The 6,477-nt window shown below is 36.4% G+C and overlaps 1 pseudogene; it reads left to right on the top strand.

Annotated features, from left to right (window-relative positions):
* The first annotated feature begins 214 nt into the window (after positions 1-214).
* LOC149126492 (high mobility group protein B1-like 1 pseudogene) lies at positions 215-882 on the top strand (annotated as a pseudogene).
* Positions 883-6,477: the final 5,595 nt, after the last annotated feature.

A 6,477-nucleotide genomic window follows, 5' to 3' on the forward strand; every position in this document is an offset into this window, starting at 1 on the left:
ATTATTTTAATGTGAAAATTGTAAGGTTAAAATGAAAGACAGAGCTACATTGATAAATGTAGCTTTAAGAAAACTCCAGGGTGAGTGTTTGGTGCACTGGTTAAAATGCCACTTGGGGACAGCCATTGCAGTACATTGAGCTCCATAGAGACAGTGCCTGGACAAGGGAGAGCAGATTGGCAATGGGCAACTCTGCCTCAATGAGACAAAATAACTAAATACGGGCAAAGGAGATCCTAACAAGCCAAGAAACAATATGTCATCATATGCATTCCCTGTGCAAACTTGCCTGGAAGAGCACAAGAAGCAGCACTCAGATGCTTCTGTTAACTTCTGAGAGTTTTCTAAGATGTGCTGAGAGAGAGAAGACCACGTTTGCTAAAGAGAAAGGAAAAATTTGAAGACATGGCAAAGCAGATGAAGCTCATTATGAAAACTGATACCCCTTCTAAAGGGCAAACAAGAAAGAAGGTCAAGGATCCCAGTGCAACCGAGACCTCCTTTGGGCTTTTCTTGTTCTGTTCTGAGTATCTCCCAAAAATCAAAGAACATCCCAGCCTATCGTTTGGCAGTGTTGCAAAGGAACTGGGAGAGAGATGGAACCACACTGTCGCAGAGAACAAGCAGCCTGATGAATAGAAGGTTGTTAAGCTGAAAGAAAAATAAAAAAAGGATATTGCCACATACCAAGCTAAAGGAAAATCTTATTCAGCAATAACGGGAGTCATCCAGGCTGAAAAGAGCAAGAAAAAGAAGAATGAAAAAGATGAAGAGGATGATGAGGAGAGAAAGATGAAAATGATGAATAAGTTGGTTATAGAGCAGGTTTTTTTCTTTTCTATAAAGCATTTAACTCCCTTAAACACAATGAACTCCTTTTAAAAGGAAAAACTGAAATGTAAGGCTGTATAAGATTTGTTTTTAAACTGTAGTGTCTTTTTTATATAGTTAACACATTACTGAATGTATCTTTACTTACGTCTGTCCTGGTAGTATTTTCAATAGCCACTAACCTTGACTGGTACAGCATGGAGGTTGGAAATTGACACGGAAATTTAAAGCAGGTTCCTGTGAGTGCACAGCAAAAACTGTTTGTGTACAGAGAAGATAGTTTTTCATCTTCGGTTGTCTTTGATGTAGCTTGTACAAAATAATTGTCATTCCATTAACTGAATGTCACTCAGTAATTGTGAGAAAAAAAAGTTGCACCTATTTTGATGACATTTTGATTCTTCAAAGTAAATATATTTTTTTAATTTAAAAAAAGATGCCACTTGAAATGACCTCATTCCTTACTGGAGTATCTGTATTTGAGTCCCAACCCCACTTCCAGTTCTAGGTTCCTGCTAACACAAACCTTGGGAGGCAGAGCAGTTGTGTCTCTGACACCATGTGGGAGACCTGACTGTACTTTTTGGCTCCTGATTTCAGTCTGGCCCAGCTCTTAGTTTTTATAGACATTCAGGGAGTGAACAAGTAGATGTGGGAGCTCTCTCTCTTTCTCTGTCTTTCTAATAAATGAAAATAAATATTTTTAAAAATAAAGAGAACATGCACTATATTGTGTCACTTTTATTTTAAATTGGACTGGTGAGAATTTTGCCAGTCCTGGTCCTGAAATTGCCAACAGGAAAACACTGATTTACACTATCCCTTAGGAAAAAATTCCTGATTAGCATCCAAGATCCAAATCACTTAAGAAAATAAAGCTACTATTTTGGTGGCATAACCCTACTCTTGTACTAAATGACCATAATTTTTTTCTAAAAGCCTCATAAAAGACCAAGTTATTTTAAATCTCCAGGAATGATTTTAATCATCTTGGCCTTGAAGTGCTTAAAGGCAGATTTCCAATATTCAAGGAGAAAACCAAAGCTCTTCCCGGGCTGTGAGTGTGAGGGGCTAGAGAGAAACTCAGAGAAAATGACAGATGTGTGCCAGCCAGTGCTGTGGAGGGCGGAGCCCCAGAGGAAGCGAGAGCTCAGCCTTGAGGACTCTGAGTGAAGAGGCTGTGGCAGGGACACCGATGCTGGCACCCAACAGCCAGGCTCAGGTGCAACAAGAGCAGCCCCTGGGGCAGAGGTTAAGCTGAACCAAGGGATGGCACAAGAACCAGAGCTCTCTCTGTCAAGGCTAGCATTTTGCAAGGGAACTTGAAAAAGTTTATGGAAAATAGAATTAAAAGATAAATTAATTTTGGTACAAAGAGAAATTGAAATCCTTGCATAATTTGTTTTTCATAATATGAATTGTCTGTGAACGTTTTGAAGAGCCCCTATTACATTTGCCACCATGGAATTTGAATAACCTCAGGAGAAGGTCAGGAGCTTTTCAAATCACAGAGATCTAATATGAAATTATTTCTCAGTCAGCTGAGCACAGCAAATAAAATACTTGTCCCAGACCTGACGTTAAAACATTCTCAACATTATCAAAGACCATCCTTCACTCTCTGCCCTAAGATTCCTATCCAAAAGATGGAAAATACAAAAATAAGTGCAATCATGAGTCTGAGAGACTTGGCCTGAAAATTGAATGTTAGGTAATGATCCATACATCACCTTAAAACTAATGACTCAGAAAGGCAATCTTTTGTTTTAGTTCATGAATCATGGCAAAGGTGGGTTGTTCTTTAGCTCTTGGTCGCACTGTCTCTTGTGTCAGAGTTCAGCTGAGGATCAACTAAGGGTCAGCCTTGGGGAACTTATGCTTTATCTGATATGTTTCTTTGTCTGATACGTTTACCGCTTTGCCTTGGACAAGTGAAGTGACTTGGCTTTATTTCACTTGTTCTTTCATTAGGTTCACCTTTGCTTGTTTATATAGCAAATGCAAAAGTCCTATGAGACAAGATGAAATTATGTAAAACAGTGGCACTGCAGCTGCATTCGATGAGTCAGAGCACCAGCAGAGGAACGTCTATAAAGTCACATTTCAAAGGGTATGGAATGGAGAATTGTGGGCATTTTACCATCAACTATGCTGTCCATTTAGTATTTGGAAGTGAGGAAGACAGAGCTGTTAAGTGCTACTGCTAGTGACCAGGCACTTAATATATGCTAGGTGGATGTAAGTATGCAGTGATTTTATGAAGTAAGCCTCATTGATTCCACTTGACTAATGGGGAAATGGGAAACAGGCTGTAGAAGATGGTGTCTGCATTATACCACAAATCTTGTTGAGATGTGTTTTTATGTTCAAAAATGAATCACTCATTAAAAAAAAAAAAAGACAGGTGCCTTTCCTTAGCCCCAAACAGAAATGCTATAAACTATCTTTGACATTCAAATAGTTCTCCTCATTTTAATAGACTATTATAAATTTGAGCACTGATAATAACACGTAAATGTCTTTCCAGATATGTGATTAATACAATAAATATGTCAATATACTTAATATATTCTCTAGGTTTCATGAGAACTATTTGAGTAAAGGTGAAAATGATACCTTTTGGGGGGGGCGGGGTTTTTTTTTCTAGAGTATACACACATCAATTTTTTTCCCCCGAGTGCCTCCATGGTGATTGACTCACTTAGTTACAACCTCACATATAAAGGAATGAGAGAAAAGAAGGAGAAGACACATACTTATTGAAATTTGGTTCATAATCTATCAAAGTAAGAATACTGTACACTGTTGTTTAGCCATAAAATGCAAACAATAGCATGAAAAGAATTTATCACTGTATTATTTAGCAAAAAAACAAGATTCTTCATGTTTAAAAAGGATACCTAGCTTTGCTTAAAATGTTGTAGTTTGGCAAACATGACTAATTTTATATTAGGGTTCATAGATACTAAGAATTAGGGAAATAAGTGGGAATATCTTTTACTAGAACTCAGAAGAAACTGGTAGGCTTAAACAAAAAGGAAAGGTAAGGAAATGCAATGACACATATTGCATGCTAATGAAAAAAAAATGTAAAAAACAGTGTTTTTAAAAGTCAGAGACCGTTTTGATCCCTGTTTCCCACTATACATCAAGTGATTTGATGCAAGTTAACAAATCATTCAGAATAGTTAACAAACCCATTCAGAAAAGTTAACAAATCATTCCAAATAGTTCCTTCCTTTAATGTTCCCTGCACTGCCTCCCAAATGAGTTTTTGCAAAATTGGAAGCTGATAATGTGGTGACACTGCATTTTAAACCGAAAATCACCATCCAGTTATAAGATTCAATTGATGTGACACTGACCTCTGTGAAGCTTCCACCACTACACTGACCACGTATTACAAAAGTGTATGAAGATAACTTTTTCAAATTGACCTCATTATAATGTTCTATCATGTATATGGTGAGAAGATGGAGGAATGGATCAAACATTTATACTATTGGAAGTTAATAAAAAAATGGAGTGTCCATCTGGGTGTGACTATATAAATGGAATAGTTCTGAATCAGAATAAAGAATGCATAGCTGCTGATCTGTTTTTTCTCAGCAATTCGATTAAGAGGCCTCCTTAAAATTCCATCTCCTAAGCTAAGTAGAGTATCAGAAATTTGGTAGAAGAGAATATAACACATGATAAACCTGAGAGGAGCAACCATGCGAAGACAGTCATCTGAAGTTTCAGGGATCTCACTTGGCAAAAGGGAATGTAAGTATAGCTAAGAAAAAAGAGTTCACCCCAGATAATACTGACATAGCTATTATATATTGAACATGTTCTCCATGTTCCTGCTTTACCTGAAGTAGACTTGTTCTCAACATCGATATGGAGTATTATTCTCCCCTTACAAACACAACAATAGACTCATAAAGATCATACATTGGGGCCAACACCATACAGGGATTTAGTAGCATGCAGTGCTCAAGCTCATCTCTATCTATACAGAATCAAGGGATATTGAAAAATATCTATCATATTACTTGTACGTATCCAGCCTACTTTTACTTAGAGTTATATTTATACAGAGTTTAATGAGAAGAAAACTTCTTTTCACTTGGTGATGCTCATTGTGAAAGAAAAGCTTTGAAGCATTGAAGCCTTTTTCATATCCTTGTTAACCCTGCACAGAATTAGTAAAAAAAATTAAAATATACTTGAGTACCTATTTAGTGTCTTCACTAAGCACTATGGAAAATGGAAAAATGAATGTGTCATTAATACTTGAGGGAGTCACAGCTGTTGGCATGATGTACAAACAAATAACAATGCAAGACAATGTTTAGTAAAAGTTAAGAAAAGGACACTTCCAGTGAGCAGTAAGAGAAAATAAGTAGAGAAAGAAAGGATTCTGAAGGCCTGGATGTTTCCACAGCTCCACAGCTTACCCCTCAGAGATAGAGATGGGGGAAACTATTTCAAGTATAAGGATTTGCATGAGTTGATGAGACAGTGAATTGTAAAGCCTACTCAGTCTTCAAGTGTAGGAATGGCAGGCAACAGAGATGAAGAGGTGGCAGAGATTCACAAAGGTTACGTTAGATAATTTTGATTGTATTTGTGTTTGATGAGAATTTCAAAGAACAGAGTTAAATGTCAAAGAATTCATCTGCTAACGTGCATGAAAGAGCGGAGACTAGATATGAGTGGCCTAAAGAAGAAATTCTAGCAAGGGATCAAGAAGATATTGAATAATTGGGGCTTAGACCTTTGTGTACTAATTGTAGCTGATGAACTTAGATTTAGGTGTTGCATGTAGAATTCCAAGATGAAAAGGAAACAGAGACAAAGTGAAATTTGAAATACTTGCACTTAGCATAAGAGAAAAAAAGAAAAGCTCATGAAGGAGAAGAAAAGATTTTAAAAGTTTTTTAAATAGAAAAAAACCGAGATTCTGCATTATGAGATTGAAACAAAGGATTATATTGAGAAATAAGGCAATTGTTGTAAAGTATATTCGATGTACCATGAAAAATATGAATACAGACTGGATTCCATGCTCAGCATTGGTAACTTTGAAAAAATATTTAGAGTGGACAATCAGAGCCAGATTTGTATTTTTCAATGTTAAAGTGTGAGTAGAGAGAAGAAAAGAAGGACTTTCTAGAGAAAAGAGCCAATCCAGGTAATCTGACACTCTAACTGGGGATATTTGGAAGAACTGAACTATTGGACCTGAGTTACACTTTGATGAAATGAAATGAAGGATTTCCAAGATTTTTTTTTTCCTTTAAACCTTTTATATGCAGTCTAAGATTGTAATAAAAATGTTTACTCTTTGAAACTTCAAATGCAAATTTGCAGTCTTGAAAAATAGGAACTAAAGAATAAATAAATGAAAATTTTCCTAAATTTGACCTTTTTAATGGCGAACCACAGGGAAGGAACAAAACAAAGTCTAGGCCAGTCTTCCAAAACAAAAATAAAGATGGGAAGGAACTTGCTTGGTAGGGATGGGTGTTGCAGGAAGTCTACCATAGGTATTGAAGGACTTACTGGGAAAAGGTAAAGATAACAGTGTTTATTAAAGAACAAAACTATGGCATTTATATAAAATAACAAAAAGTATTTTTTGAAGGAATCACCTTC

This window comes from Oryctolagus cuniculus, chromosome 5, assembly GCF_051225735.1.
Source record: "Oryctolagus cuniculus isolate XC-2025 breed Fujian yellow rabbit chromosome 5, ASM5122573v1, whole genome shotgun sequence".
NCBI lineage: Eukaryota > Metazoa > Chordata > Mammalia > Lagomorpha > Leporidae > Oryctolagus > Oryctolagus cuniculus.